General features: G+C 45.9%; 2 non-coding genes across 2 annotated transcripts; both read right to left on the reverse strand.

The window, feature by feature from the left end:
- Positions 1-13,400: 13,400 nt before the first annotated feature.
- Positions 13,401-13,472, reverse strand: TRNAC-GCA (transfer RNA cysteine (anticodon GCA)). The gene has a single exon. It is a non-coding gene; the product is annotated as a tRNA-Cys (tRNA).
- A 2,092-nt stretch (positions 13,473-15,564) lies between these two features.
- Positions 15,565-15,636, reverse strand: TRNAC-GCA (transfer RNA cysteine (anticodon GCA)). The gene has a single exon. It is a non-coding gene; the product is annotated as a tRNA-Cys (tRNA).
- Positions 15,637-15,741: the final 105 nt, after the last annotated feature.

Here is a 15,741-nt window from a genome sequence, read left to right on the forward strand (position 1 = left end):
TTGTTGTAATATCGGGAACTGGATGGACTAGAAACTTCTGCTGTGGATCTCATCAGAACGGCTTCCTCTTTTATAGGCTGTCTCTATACCACCTGCTGATTTATTAGTCACAGGGTCTGGGACACAGCCTGACTCATGCCCCTGGCTACAAGCTGACGGACACACTCAAAACAGCTGCTGCTTCACTATTCACACCAAAATACATAGCATGACAGCAGGTCCTAGGCCAAGGGTGCCAATTCACTCTCAAGCTTACTCTTGCTTCACTAGTCACAGGGACTGCTATGGAGACCGGCTGCTGGTCCTTTCACACAACCCTCTTACGGACGCAGATAAAACCTAAAACTCTTTTTAATTAGTGGTTTTTCTGTGACATACTTTCGAGAAATCACCAGAAATTGAAATAAGTAAGAGAGACATTTTTTTTTGTTCCTTAAAAGGAGAAGTGGAAAGCAAGACTTGAACTGGGGACCTCTTGATCTGCAGTCATATACTTTACTGCTGGGCTATACACATTCTCTTGTCCAGAAATATGCCTTCACACACACCTTATTACTGCGTGCAGCAGGCTGTAGAGTGCAGACGTCACATATAATACCATGGACTCTGACTAGCACTGAGTTATACCTACTCTGGGATTCCAGCTGTGGTGGGACTAGCTTACTCTCTTGTCTACTCACCATGCTGGAAGTGAGAGTGAGTCTTACTCTTTTCTGCAATCACTCTGTGCCCTAAATTTCAGTCTTAGTCTCTCGTCTGGTCACTCTCTGCAGTAAGTGTGCAAAGCTGTCAGTGACTCAGCCAGTCTAAGCCTCCTAGCTCATTTAAAAATCCACTGCCTCAGACATTGACATATCACAACTCTAGTGAGGAAAGACTTCTTTTTAACAGTGCTTTGGTTAGCAGTACCATACAACTCTCACACAGTCACTATCTCTTCTAATCGATGCAAGTTCACATAGATGTCTTTTAAAATGCAATTTCTGTGTCCCTCACGTGGTAATGTCTTTAACAATGCTATATCTTTGTTTTATGGTAAAACAATTTGATATGGTATACATATTGGACCAGTCTTACTGTACATTCTAGTAACGGTAAGCTGGCGTGATACTAGTGAAACACACTGGAAACAATACACAGGCCAGTCACAGTGTACCAGCTTTTGGGTCCAGTTTTGTCTAGCCGATGTTACCTTACATACTAATTACAGTAAATAGGTGTGCTACTGGAGAAAGACACAAGTAACAGCATGCAGGCATTTGTTTCTTACACATATTGCTATCAGTAAGTGTAGGAGGCTGGACTGGCTTGTAGTGAGTACCAAGGGGTACTTGCACCTTGCACCAGGCCCACTTATCCCTTATTAGTGTATAGGGTGTCTAGCAGCTTAGGCTGATAGATAATGGTAGCTTAGCAGAGCAGCTTAGGCTGAACTAGGAGACGTGTGAAGCTACTACAGTACCACTTAGTGTCATATGCACAATATCATAAGAAAACACAATACACAGTTATACTAAAAATAAAGGTACTTTATTTTTATGACAATATGCCAAAGCATCTTAGAGTGTACCCTCAGTGAGAGGATAGGAAATATACACAAGATATATATACACAATACCAAAAATATGCAGTATAGTCTTAGAAAACAGTGCAAACAATGTATCGTTACAATAGGATGCAATGGGGAAACATAGAGATAGGGGCAACACAAACCATATACTCCAAAAGTGGAATGCGAACCACGAATGGACCCCAAACCTATGTGACCTTGTAGAGGGTCGCTGGGACTATTAGAAAATAGTGAGAGTTAGAAAAATAACCCTCCCCAAGACCCTGAAAAGTGAGTGCAAAGTGCACTAAAGTTCCCCTAAGGACAAAGAAGTCATGTTAGAGGAATAATGCAGGAAAGACACAAACCAGCAATGCAACAACTGTGGATTTCCAATCTAGGGTACCTGTGGAACAAGGGGACCAAGTCCAAAAGTCACAAGCAAGTCGGAGATGGGCAGATGCCCAGGAAATGCCAGCTGCGGGTGCAAAGAAGCTTCTACTGGACAGAAGAAGCTGAGGTTTCTGCAGGAACGAAAAGGGCTAGAGACTTCCACTTTGGTGGACCGATCTTTCTCGCCGTGGAGAGTCGTGTAGAAGTGTTTTCTTGCCGAAAGAACGCCAACAAGCCTTGCTAGCTGCAAATCGTGCGGTTAGCGTTTTTGGACGCTGCTGAGGCTCAGGAGGGACCAGGAGGTCGCAAATTGGACCAGCAGAGAGAGGTGACATCGAGCAAGACAAGGAGCCCTCTCTGAAGCAGTTAGCACCCAGAGAAGTGCCAGAAACAGGCACTACGAGGATGTGTGAAACAGTGCTCGCCGAAGTTGCACAAAGGAGTCCCACGTCGCCGGAGACCAACTTAGAAAGTCGTGCAATGCAGGTTAGAGTGCCGTGGACCCAGGCTTGGCTGTGCACAAAGGATTTCCGCCGGAAGTGCACAGGGGCCGGAGTAGCTGCAAAGTCGCGGTTCCCAGCAATGCAGCCCAGCGAGGTGAGGCAAGGACTTACCTCCACCAAACTTGGGCTGAAGAGTCACTGGACTGTGGGGGTCACTTGGACAGAGCCGCTGGATTCGAGGGACCTCGCTCGTCGTGCTGAGAGGAGACCCAAGGGACCGGTAATGCAGCTTTTTGGTGCCTGCGGTTGCAGGGGGAAGATTCCGTCGACCCACGGGAGATTTCTTCGGAGCTTCTGGTGCAGAGAGGAGGCAGACTACCCCCACAGCATGCACAAGCAGGAAAACAGTCCAGAAGGCGGCAGGATCAGCGTTACAGAGTTGCAGTAGTCGTCTTTGCTACTATGTTGCAGGTTTGCAGGCTTCCAGCGCGGTCAGCAGTCGATTCCTTATCAGAAGGTGAAGAGAGAGATGCAGAGGAACTCGGATGAGCTCTTGCATTCGTTATCTGAAGTTTCCCCAGAGACAGAGACCCTAAATAGCCAGAAAAGAGGGTTTGGCTACCTAGGAGAGAGGATAGGCTAGCAACACCTGAAGGAGCCTATCACAAGGAGTCTCTGACGTCACCTGGTGGCACTGGCCACTCAGAGCAGTCCAGTGTGCCAGCAGCACCTCTGTTTCCAAGATGGCAGAGGTCTGGAGCCCACTGGAGGAGCTCTGGACACCTCCCAGGGGAGGTGCAGGTCAGGGGAGTGGTCACTCCCCTTTCCTTTGTCCAGTTTCGCGCCAGAGCAGGGCTAAGGGGTCCCCATAACCGGTGTAGACTGGCTTATGCAGAATTGGGCACATCTGTGCCCAACAAAGCATTTCCAGAGGCTGGGGGATGCTACTCCTCCCCTGCCTTCACACCATTTTCCAAAGGGAGAGGGTGTCACACCCTCTCTCAGAGGAAGTTCTTTGTTCTGCCATCCTGGGCCAGGCCTGGCTGGACCCCAGGAGGGCAGATGCCTGTCTGAGGGGTTGGCAGCAGCAGCCGTTGCAGTGAAACCCCAGGAAGGGCAGTTTGGCAGTACCAGGGTCTGTGCTACAGACCACTGGGATCATGGGATTGTGCCAACTATGCCAGGATGGCATAGAGGGGGCAATTCCATGATCATAGACATGTTACATGGCCATATTCGGAGTTACCATTGTGAAGCTACATATAGGTAGTGACCTATATGTAGTGCACGCGTGTAATGGTGTCCCCGCACTCACAAAGTTCAGGGAATTGGCTCTGAACAATGTGGGGGCACCTTGGCTAGTGCCAGGGTGCCCTCACACTAAGTAACTTTGCACCTAACCTTTACCAGGTAAAGGTTAGACATATAGGTGACTTATAAGTTTCTTAAGTGCAGTGTAAAATGGCTGTGAAAATACGTGGACGTTATTTCACTCAGGCTGCAGTGACAGGCCTGTGTAAGAATTGTCAGAGCTCCCTATGGGTGGCAAAAGAAATGCTGCAGCCCATAGGGATCTCCTGGAACCCCAATACCCTGGGTACCTCAGTACCATAAACTAGGGAATTATAAGGGTGTTCCAGTAAGCCAATGTAAATTGGTAAAAATGGTCACTAGCCTGTTAGTGACAATTTGGAAAGAAATGAGAGAGCATAACCACTGAGGTTCTGATTAGCAGAGCCTCAGTGAGACAGTTAGTCACTACACAGGTAACACATTCAGGCACACTTATGAGCACTGGGGCCCTGGGTTACCAGGGTCCCAGTGACACATACAACTAAAACAACATATATACAGTGAAAAATGGGGGTAACATGCCAGGCAAGATGGTACTTTCCTACACAACCCCCCCCCCAACGAAGGACAATAAGACTAGCCATGATCTGATGACACTTCATTGTCTAAGTGGAAATATCTGGAGAGTCCATCTGCATTGGAGTGGCTACTCCCAGGTCTATGTTCCACTGTATAGTCCATTCCCTGTAGGGATATGGACCACCTCAACAATTTAGGATTTTCACCTTTCATTTGTTTTAGCCAAAGTAGAGGTTTGTGGTCTGTCTGAACAATGAAGTGAGTGCCAAACAGGTATGGCCTCAACTTCTTCAGAGCCCAGACCACAGCAAAGGCCTCCCTCTCAATGGCAGACCAACGCTTTTCTCTAGGGGTCAACCTCCTACTAATAAAAGCAACAGGTTGATCCTGGCCCTCAGAATTAAGTTGTGATAGGACTGCCCCTACTCCTAATTCAGATGCATCAGTTTGGACATAGAATTTTTTAGAGTAACAAGGGCTTTTCAGGACAGGTGCAGAGCACATGGCCTGCTTCAGCTCCTCAAAAGCTTTCTGACAGTTTGCTGTCCATAATACCTTTTTAGGCATTTTCTTGGATGTGAGGTCATTAAGAGGTGCTGCAATGGAGCCATAGTTCTTAATGAACCTCCTGTAATACCCAGTGAGGCCTAGGAAGGCTCTCACCTGAGTCTGAGTGGTAGGGGGAACCCAATCAATAATTGTTTGGATTTTCCCCTGAAGTGGTGCAATCTGTTCCCCACCAACAAGGTGTCCCAGATAAACCACCTTACCCTGCCCTAACTGGCACTTTGAAGCCTTGATAGTGAGGCCTGCCTTTTGCAGGGCCTCCAAAACTTTCCATAGGTGGACCAGGTGATCATCCCAGCTGGAGCTAAAGACAGCTATATCGTCCAAATATGCTGCACTGAAAGCTTCCAGCCCTTGCAGGACTGTGTTCACCAACCTCTGAAAAGTGGCAGGTGCATTTTTCAAACCAAAAGGCATTACAGTAAACTGGTAATGTCCTCCAATGGTAGAAAATGCAGTCTTAGGTTTAGCATCTTCTGATAATTTGATCTGCCAATACCCTGCAGTCAAATCAAAAGTGCTTAGATACTTGGCAGATGCCAGTGTATCTATGAGCTCATCTGCCCTGGGTATAGGGTGAGCATCAGTTTTGGTTACCAAGTTGAGACCTCTATAGTCTACACAAAACCGCATTTCCTTCTTTCCATCTTTGGAATGGGGTTTTGGTACCAGTACCACAGGAGAAGCCCATGGACTGTCAGAGTGCTCAACTACTCCTAGTTCTAACATTTTCTGGATCTCTTGCTTTATGCAGTCCCTGACATGGTCAGGCTGCCTATAGATCTTACTTTTGACAGGTAAACTGTCTCCAGTATCTATAGTGTGCTCACACCAAGAAGTGGTACCTGGCACAGTAGAGAAGAGTTCAGAGAATTGATCTAGGAGATTTATGCAATTATCTTTCTGCTCAGCAGTAAGACAATCAGCCAAAACTACACCTTCCACAAGAGCATCTTGTTCTGTGGAAGAGAAGAGATCAGGTAGAGGATCACTGTCTTCTTCCTGCCCCTCATCAGTTGCCATGAGCAGGGTGAGATCAGCCCTGTCATAGTAGGATTTCAGGCGGTTGACATGGAGCACCCTAAGGGGACTCCTGGCAGTGCCTAAGTCAACTAAATAGGTGACTTCTCCCTTCTTTTCAACAATTGTGTGGGGACCACTCCCTTTATCTTGGAGTGCTCTTGGGGCCACAGGCTCCAAGACCCACACTTTCTGCCCTGGTTGGTACTGAACCAAAACAGCCTTCTGATCATGCCATTGCTTCTGGAGCTCTTGGCTGGCCTGAAGGTTTTTACTGGCCTTTTTCATGTACTCAGCCATCCTTGATCTGAGGCCAAGTACATAATCCACAATATCCTGCTTAGGAGTTTTTAAAGGTTGTTCCCAACCCTCCTTTACAAGTGTGAGTGGACCCCTAACAGGGTGTCCAAAAAGAAGTTCAAAGGGGCTGAAGCCCACTCCTTTCTGGGGTACCTGCCTGTAGGCAAAAAGGAGGCATGGTAGAAGGATATCCCATCTCCTGCGGAGTTTTTCAGGGAGACCCATAATCATGCCTTTGAGAGTTTTATTAAATCTCTCCACCAGTCCATTTGTTTGTGGATGATAGGGTGTTGTGAACTTGTACGTTACACCACACTCCTTCCACATGGCCTTTAAGTATGCAGACATGAAATTGCTTCCTCTGTCTGATACCACTTCCTTTGGGAAGACCACCCTGGAAAATATTCCCAGGAGGGCCTTTGCCACTGCAGGTGCTGTAGTGGTCCTTAAAGGAATAGCTTCAGGATATCTTGTGGCATGGTCCACTACCACCAAGATAAACCTATTGCCTGAAGCAGTAGGAGGGTCAAGGGGGCCAACTATGTCAACCCCTACCCTTTCAAAGGGAACCCCAACCACAGGCAGTGGGATAAGGGGTGCCTTTGGGGTGCCACCTGTCTTGCCACTGGCTTGACAGGTTTCACAGGACTTACAAAATTCCTTTGTGTCCTCAGACATTCTAGGCCAATGAAATAGGGGAACAAGCCTGTCCCAAGTTTTCATTTGTCCTAGATGCCCAGCTAAGGGAATGTCATGTGCCAGTGTTAGGAGGAACTTTCTGTACTCCTGAGGAATCACTAATCTCCTGGCAGCTCCAGGTTTAGGATCCCTATGCTCAGTGTACAAGAGGTTGTCCTCCCAGTAAACTCTGTGAGAGTCACTGACATCCCCATTAGCCTGTTTGACAGCTTGCTGTCTGAGAACCTCTAATGTGGGACAGGTTTGCTGTGCCACACTCAGCTCCTCTCTGGCAGGCCCCCCTTCACCCAAAAGCTCAGCAGTGTCTGCTTCCAGCTCCTCTGGTGTAGGTTCTGCACAGGGAGGGAATTCTTCTTCCTCAGAAGTAGAATCCACTGTAGAGGGAGGGATAGTAGGAAGTGGTTTGCTTCTACTAGCCCTAGCTTTAGGGAGCACTTGGTCCATTGTTCCAGGATCCAAGCTTCCCTGTCCTTTTTGCTTTTTGGCCTGAGCCCTTGTCAAAGCAAAAATATGCCCTGGGATGCCCAGCATTGCTGCATGGGCCTCCAACTCCACATCTGACCAAGCTGATGTCTCCAAATCATTCCCTAATAGACAGTCTACAGGTAAATCTGAAGCTACCACAACTTTCTTTGGACCAGTAACCCCCCCCAGTTGAGATTTACAACAGCCATGGGGTGGCTAAGTGTGTTGTTGTGAGCATCGGTTACTTGGTACTGGTGACCAAGTAGGTGTTGTTCAGGGTGGACCAGTTTCTCTATGACCATAGTCACACTGGCACCAGTGTCCCTGTAGGCCTGAACCTCAACACCATTTATTAGGGGTAGCTGCTTGTACTTATCCATATTAAGGGGACAAGCAACTAAGGTGGCTAAATCAATAGCCCCCTCAGAGACTAACACAGCCTCTGTGGCCTCCCTAACAAGGCCAACCCCAAGTAAATTACCAAAAGTGAGCCCAGCTACTCCCTTGGATTGGCTATTAGTAGGTTTGCTCCCACCACCACTGCTATTAGTAGGGACACTAGGTGTAGCAGTAGGGGTTGTAGTGGTAGGAGCAGTGGTGCCTTTCTTTGGACAACTGGGATCTGTTGTCCAATGGCCTTTTATTTTACATAAATAGCACCATGGTTTCTTTTCCTTGTTCTGATTAAAGGAGGATTTGGACCCACCACCCCCACCAGAGTGTTTTTGTGGGCCTGATGAAGACTCATTTTTAGATTTGTCCCCACCCTTGTCTGAAGACTTACCATCCTTCTTTTTGTTTCCATCTTTGTCACCCCCTGTATGAACTTTTCTGTTCACTCTTGTTCTGACCCATTTGTCTGCCTTCTTTCCCAATTCTTGGGGAGAAGTCAGAACAGAGTCCACCAAGTACTGGTGCAACAAATCAGACACACAATTATTAAGAATATGCTCTCTCAGGATTAAGTTATACAGGCTGTCATAATCAGTAACTTTACTGCCATGTAACCACCCCTCCAAGGCCTTCACTGAATGGTCAATGAAATCAACCCAGTCTTGTGAAGACTCCTTTTTGGTCTCTCTGAACTTTATCCTGTACTGTTCAGTGGTTAAGCAATAACCATCCAGGAGTGCATTCTTAAGAACTTGGAAATTATTAGCATCATTTTCTTTCACAGTAAGGAGCCTATCCCTACCTTTTCCACTAAATGATAGCCATAGGATAGCAGCCCACTGCCTTTGAGGGACATCCTGTACAACACAGGCCCTCTCAAGTGCAGCAAACCACTTGTTAATGTCATCCCCCTCCTTATAAGGGGGAACTATCTTGTGCAGATTCCTGGAATCATGCTCTTTTGCAGGATGACTATGGGGAATACTGCTGCTGCCACCATGGGTTTCTAAACCCAACTTCTGTCTTTCCTTCTCTAGTTCAAAAGACTGTCTATCCAAATCCAGCTGTTGCTTTTTAAGCTTCAGTCTGGTTTGTTCCACCCTCAACTTATTGAGTTCCCTCTCTAACATTCTGTCATCAGGGTTGGTGGGAGGGGCATTCCTAGATACAGAGGTATGATGGGAATGAACAGAAGGAGACCTGTCCCTTACAGAAGCCACCCTAACAGCTTGGCTAACAGAAACATTACTACCAGTATGGTGAGAATAAATGCTTTTGCTATGATGTGAGACAACACTATTTGTATGGTGTGGCTCATCATCATTACCAACTATGCTAGACTGTCTAGTAATGGGCAGGCTAGGAAGTTTCTTTCCTGAATCTTTTCCTGGGGTAGTCCCTGAATCAGATTGGGAACTATTAGGTACTTTTTCAACAGATGAGGCACCTATGGCCTTATCCTGTTCTCTAAGCATGTTAAGTAACAGTTCCAAGAAAGGATTCTTCCCTACACTCAAACCTCTCTCTATACAGAGACTCCTTGCTCTTTTCCAGCTAAGGTTGTCATATGCAAGTTTGGACAGATCAACATTTTGGCCTGTGCCAGACATTTTTAGAGAGAGTTTAAGTGATAGTAAAAGATAAAAAGTTTGTCAGAGCTTTTAGAAAGACAGAGAAAAAAACTTTTTAAACTTTTTAGAACTTTTTAGAAAGTTAGAAGTACTTTTCAGCACTTAGAAAAGAGTGAAAAGAGGAAATGCAAAACGTTTTGGCTATGTGTATATACACTGACCTTGTTTTTTTTTTTTTTTTCTTATGAAAAGTACAATGACAAGAGTGGTAAGTAGTCTCAAAGCACTTATCCCACCACTGCACAACCAATGTAGGAGGCTGGACTGGCTTGTAGTGAGTACCAAGGGGTACTTGCACCTTGCACCAGGCCCAGTTATCCCTTATTAGTGTATAGGGTGTCTAGCAGCTTAGGCTGATAGATAATGGTAGCTTAGCAGAGCAGCTTAGGCTGAACTAGGAGACGTGTGAAGCTACTACAGTACCACTTAGTGTCATATGCACAATATCATAAGAAAACACAATACACAGTTATACTAAAAATAAAGGTACTTTATTTTTATGACAATATGCCAAAGTATCTTAGAGTGTACCCTCAGTGAGAGGATAGGAAATATAGCCAAGATATATATACACAATAGCAAAAATATGCAGTATAGTCTTAGAAAACAGTGCAAACAATGTATAGTTACAATAGGATGCAATGGGGAAACATAGGGATAGGGGCAACACAAACCATATACTCCAAAAGTGGAATGCGAACCACGAATGGACCCCAAACCTATGTGACCTTGTAGAGGGTCGCTGGGACTATTAGAAAATAGTGAGAGTTAGAAAAATAACCCTCCCCAAGACCCTGAAAAGTGAGTGCAAAGTGCACTAAAGTTCCCCTAAGGACAAAGAAGTCGTGTTAGAGGAATAATGCAGGAAAGACACAAACCAGCAATGCAACAACTGTGGATTTCCAATCTAGGGTACCTGTGGAACAAGGGGACCAAGTCCAAAAGTCACAAGCAAGTCGGAGATGGGCAGATGCCCAGGAAATGCCAGCTGCTGGTGCAAAGAAGCTTCTACTGGACAGAAGAAGCTGAGGTTTCTGCAGGAACAAAAAGGGCTAGAGACTTCCCCTTTGGTGGACGGATCCCACTTGCCGTGGAGAGTTGTGCAGAAGTGTTTTCCCGCCGAAAGAACGCCAACAAGCCTTGCTAGCTGCAAATTGTGCGGTTAGCGTTTTTGGACGCTGCTGAGGCCCAGGAGGGACCAGGAGGGACCAGGAGGTCGCAAATTGGACCAGCAGAGAGAGGGGAAGTCGAGCAAGACAAGGAGCCCTCTCTGAAGCAGGTAGCACCCGGAGAAGTGCCAGAAATAGGCACTACGAGGATGCGTGAAACGGTGCTCGCCGAAGTTGCACAAAGGAGTCCCAAGTCGCCGGAGACCAACTTAGAAAGTCGTGCAATGCAGGTTAGAGTGCAGTGGACCCAGGCTTGGCTGTGCACAAAGGATTTCCGCCGGAAGTGCACAGGGGCCGGAGTAGCTGCAAAGACGCTGTTCCCAGCAATGCAGCCCAGCGAGGTGAGGCAAGGACTTACCTCCACCAAACTTGGGCTGAAGAGTCACTGGACTGTGGAGGTCACTTGGACAGAGTCGCTGGATTCGAGGGACCTCGCTCGTCGTGCTGAGAGGAGACCCAAGGGACCGGTAATGCAGCTTTTTGGTGCCTGCGGTTGCAGGGGGAAGATTCCATCGACCCACAGGAGATTTCTTCGGAGCTTCTGGTGCAGAGAGGAGGCAGACTACCCCCACAGCATGCACAAGCAGGAAAACAGTCGAGAAGGCGGCAGGATCAGCGTTACAGAGTTGCAGTAGTCGTCTTTGCTACTATGTTGCAGGTTTGCAGGCTTCCAGCACTGTCAGCAGTCGATTCCTTATCAGAAGGTGAAGAGAGAGATGCAGAGGAACTCGGATGAGCTCTTGCATTCGTTATCTGAAGTTTCCCCAGAGACAGAGACCCTAAATAGCCAGAAAAGAGGGTTTGGCTACCTAGGAGAGAGGATAGGCTAGCAACACCTGAAGGAGCCTATCACAAGGAGTCTCTGACGTCACCTGGTGGCACTGGCCACTCAGAGCAGTCCAGTGTGCCAGCAGCACCTCTGTTTCCAAGATGGCAGAGGTCTGGAGCACACTGGAGGAGCTCTGGACACCTCCCAGGGGAGGTGCAGGTCAGGGGAGTGGTCACTCCCCTTTCCTTTGTCCAGTTTCGCCCCAGAGCAGGGCTAAGGGGTCCCCTGAACCGGTGTAGACTGGCTTATGCAGAATTGGGCACATCTGTGCCCAACAAAGCATTTCCAGAGGCTGGGGGAGGCTACTCCTCCCCTGCCTTCACACCATTTTCCAAAGGGAGAGGGTGTAACACCCTCTCTCAGAGGAAGTTCTTTGTTCTGCCATCCTGGGCCAGGCCTGGCTGGACCAAAGGAGGGCAGATGCCTGTCTGAGGGGTTGGCAGCAGCAGCAGCTGCAGTGAAACCCCAGGAAGGGCAGTTTGCCAGTACCAGGGTCTGTGCTACAGACCACTGGGATCATGGGATTGTGCCAACTATGCCAGCATGGCATAGAGGGGGCAATTCCATGATTATAGACATGTTACATGGCCATATTCGGAGTTACCATTGTGAAGCTACATATAGGTAGTGACCTATATGTAGTGCACGCGTGTAATGGTGTCCCCACACTCACAAAGTTCAGGGAATTGGCTCTGAACAATGTGGGGGCACCGTGGCTAGTGCCAGGGTGCCCTCACACTAAGTAACTTTGCACCTAACCTTTACCAGGTAAAGGTTAGACATATAGGTGACTTATAAGTTACTTAAGTGCAGTGTAAAATGGCTGTGAAATAACGTGGACGTTATTTCACTCAGGCTGCAGTGGCAGGCCTGTGTAAGAATTGTCAGAGCTCCCTATGGGTGGCAAAAGAAATGCTGCAGCCCATAGGGATCTCCTGGAACCCCAATACCCTGGGTACCTCAGTACCATATACTATGGAATTATAAGGGTGTTCCAGTAAGCCAATGTAAATTGGTAAAAATGGTCACTAGCCTGTTAGTGACAATTTGGAAAGAAATGAGAGAGCATAACCACTGAGGTTCTGATTAGCAGAGCCTCAGTGAGACAGTTAGTCACTACACAGGTAACACATTCAGGCACACTTATGAGCTCTGGGGCCCTGGGTTACCAGGGTCCCAGTGACACATACAACTAAAACAACATATATACAGTGAAAAATGGGGGTAACATGCCAGGCAAGATGGTACTTTCCTACAGTAAGCACACATGCTACTGTCCAAACTCAGTTCTAACACTGCAGAGACTTCTGTTACAGTATAAGGACATTTGTGAAAGCATTACGGGCATACAGTGTCCACACACTCACATCTTTGCTGCTGTACAGGCACACAGTGTTTCTTAAAGCACAACAAATCAGCTGTGCTGTGGTAAAGACAGTGGAATTTAGAAATTTGTGATTTGTTTACCCATGTATTTTTTCTTTGCACCTGCAATTTCTGCTACATGCTCAATTATTAGAAGCAATGCTTGTTAATAAATCCATGCCGTAAAACATTATCTGTGTGCTGCACACTACAGAATGTAGAAAGATGTATTAAAGTACACAGTATCATGCTGTGTACACAAATTTCAATTTGTCTCTGTGTGCCAATGTACGAACTCTTGTTTTACTCGAATTGATCCATGGTGCAGTTACTGGGCGTGAGTGTGAAAACTGTTAATTTTCGCACAACAGTCTTAAGGATGCACATAAAACTTTGAGCTATTTTGTTTAAATAGTCGTTTTAGTGTGAAATACTTTCAATAAATCCCCAAGAATTGTAGAAAGTGATATAGAAAGAAATTGACAGCTTCTTTCATGTGTGAAGGGGGCACCCAGATTGATCCATGGTGCAGTTACTGGGTGTGAGTGTGAAAACTGTTAATTTTCAACAAGAGTCTTAAGGATGCACATAAAACTTTGAGCTATTTTGCTTAATTAGTCGGTTTAGTGTGACATACTTTCAAAAAATCCCCAAGAATTGAAAAAAGCGATACAGAAAGAAATTGACAGCTTCTTTAAAGTATTAAGGGGGCACCCGGATTTGAACCGGGAACCTCTTGATCTGCAGTCAAATGCTCTACCACTGAGCTATACCCCCTTGTTGAAATATGCGGAAGTGGATGGACTAGAAACTGCTGCTGTGGATCTCATCAGAACGGCTTCCTCTTTTATAGGCTCTCTATTCCACCTGCTGATTTATTAGTCACAGGGTCTGGGACACAGCCTGACTCATGCCCCTGGCTACAAGCTGATGGACACACTCAACACACCTGCTGCTTCACTATTCACACCAAAATACATAGCATGACAGCAGGTCCTAGGCCATGGGTGCCAACTCACTCTCAAGCTTACTCTTGCTTCACTAGTCACAGGGACTGCTATGGAGACTGGCTGCTGGTCCTTTCACACAACCCTCTTACCGACGCAGATAAAACCTAAAACTCTTTTTAATTAGTGTTTTTTCTGTGACATACTTTCGAGAAATCACCAGAAATTGAAATAAGTAAGAGAGAATTTTTTTTTTGTTCCTTAAAAGGAAAAGTGGGAAGCAAGACTTGAACTGGGGACCTCTTGATCTGCAGTCACATACTTTACTGCTGGGCTATACACATCCTCTTTTCTAGAAATGTACCTTCACACACACCTTATTACTGCGTGCAGCAGGCTGTAGAGTGCAGACGTCACATATAATACCATGGACTCTGACTAGCACTGAGTTATACCTACTCTGGGATTCCAGCTGTGGGACTAGCTTACTCTCTTGTCTACTCACCATGCTGGAAGTGAGAGTGAGTCTTACTCTCTTCTGCAATCACTCTGTGCCCTAAATTTCAGTCTTAGTCTCTCGTCTGCTCACTCTCTGCAGTAAGTGTGCAAAGCTGTCAGTGACTCAGCCAGTCTAAGCCTCCTAGCTCATTTAAAAATCCACTGTCTCAGACATTGACAGAACACAACTCTAGTGAGGAAAGACTTCTTTTTAACAGTGCTTTGGTTAGCAGTGCCATACAGCTCTCACACAGTCACTATCTCTTCAAATCGATGCAAGTTCACATAGATGTCTTTTAAAATGCAATTTCTGTGTCCCTCACGTGGTAATGTCTTTAACAATGCTATATCTTTGTTTTATGGTAAAACAATTTGATATGGTATACATATTGGACCAGTCTTACTGTATATTCTAATAACGGTAAGCTGGCGTGATACTAGTGAAACACACTGGAAACAGTAGACAGGCCATTCACAGTGTACCAGCATTTGGGTCCAGTTTTGTCTAGCCGACGTTACCTTAGATACTAATTACAGTAAATAGGTGTGCTACTGGAGAAAGACACAAGTAACAGCATGCAGGCATTTGTTTCTTACACATATTACTATCAGTAAGCACACATGCTACTGTCCAAACTCAGTTCTAAAACTGCAGAGACTTCTGTTACAGTATAAGGACATTTGTGAAAGCATTACGGGCATACAGTGTCCACACACTCACATCTTTGCTGCTGTACAGGCACAAAGTGTTTCTTAAAGCACAACAAATCCGCTGTGCTGTGGTAACTTCAGTGGAATTTAGAAACTTGTGATTTGTTTACGCATGTATTTTTTCTTTGCATCTGCAATTTCTGCTATATGCTCAAATATTAGAATCAATGCTTGTTAATAAATCCATGCCGTAAAACATTATCTGTGTGCTGCACACTACAGAATGTAGAAAGATGTATTAAAGTACACAGTATCATGCTGTGTACACAAATTTCAATTTGTCTCTGTGTGCCAATGTACGAACTCTTGTTTTACTCGAATTGATCCATGGTGCAGTTACTGGGCGTGAGTGTGAAAACTGTTAATTTTCGCACAACAGACTTAAGGATGCACATAAAACTTTGAGCTATTTTGTTTAAATAGTCGTTTTAGTGTGAAATACTTTCAATAAATCCCCAAGAATTGTAGAAAGTGATATAGAAAGAAATTGACAGCTTCTTTCATGTGTGAAGGGGGCACCCAGATTGATCCATGGTGCAGTTACTGGCTGTGAGTGTGAAAACTGTTAATTTTCAACAAGAGTCTTAAGGATGCACATAAAACTTTGAGCTATTTTGCTTAATTAGTCGGTTTAGTGTGACATACTTTCAAAAAATCCCCAAGAATTGAAAAAAGCGATACAGAAAGAAATTGACAGCTTCTTTAAAGTATTAAGGGGGCACCCGGATTTGAACCAGGGACCGCTTGATCTGCAGTCAAATGCTCTACCACTGAGATATACCCCCTTGTTGAAGTATGTGGAAGTGGATGGATTAGAAACTGCTGCTGTGGATCTCATCAGAACGGCTTCCTCTTTTATAGGCTCTCTATTCCACCTGCTGATTTATTAG

Source organism: Pleurodeles waltl, chromosome 4_1 (genome assembly GCF_031143425.1).
Source record: "Pleurodeles waltl isolate 20211129_DDA chromosome 4_1, aPleWal1.hap1.20221129, whole genome shotgun sequence".
Classification (NCBI taxonomy): domain Eukaryota; kingdom Metazoa; phylum Chordata; class Amphibia; order Caudata; family Salamandridae; genus Pleurodeles; species Pleurodeles waltl.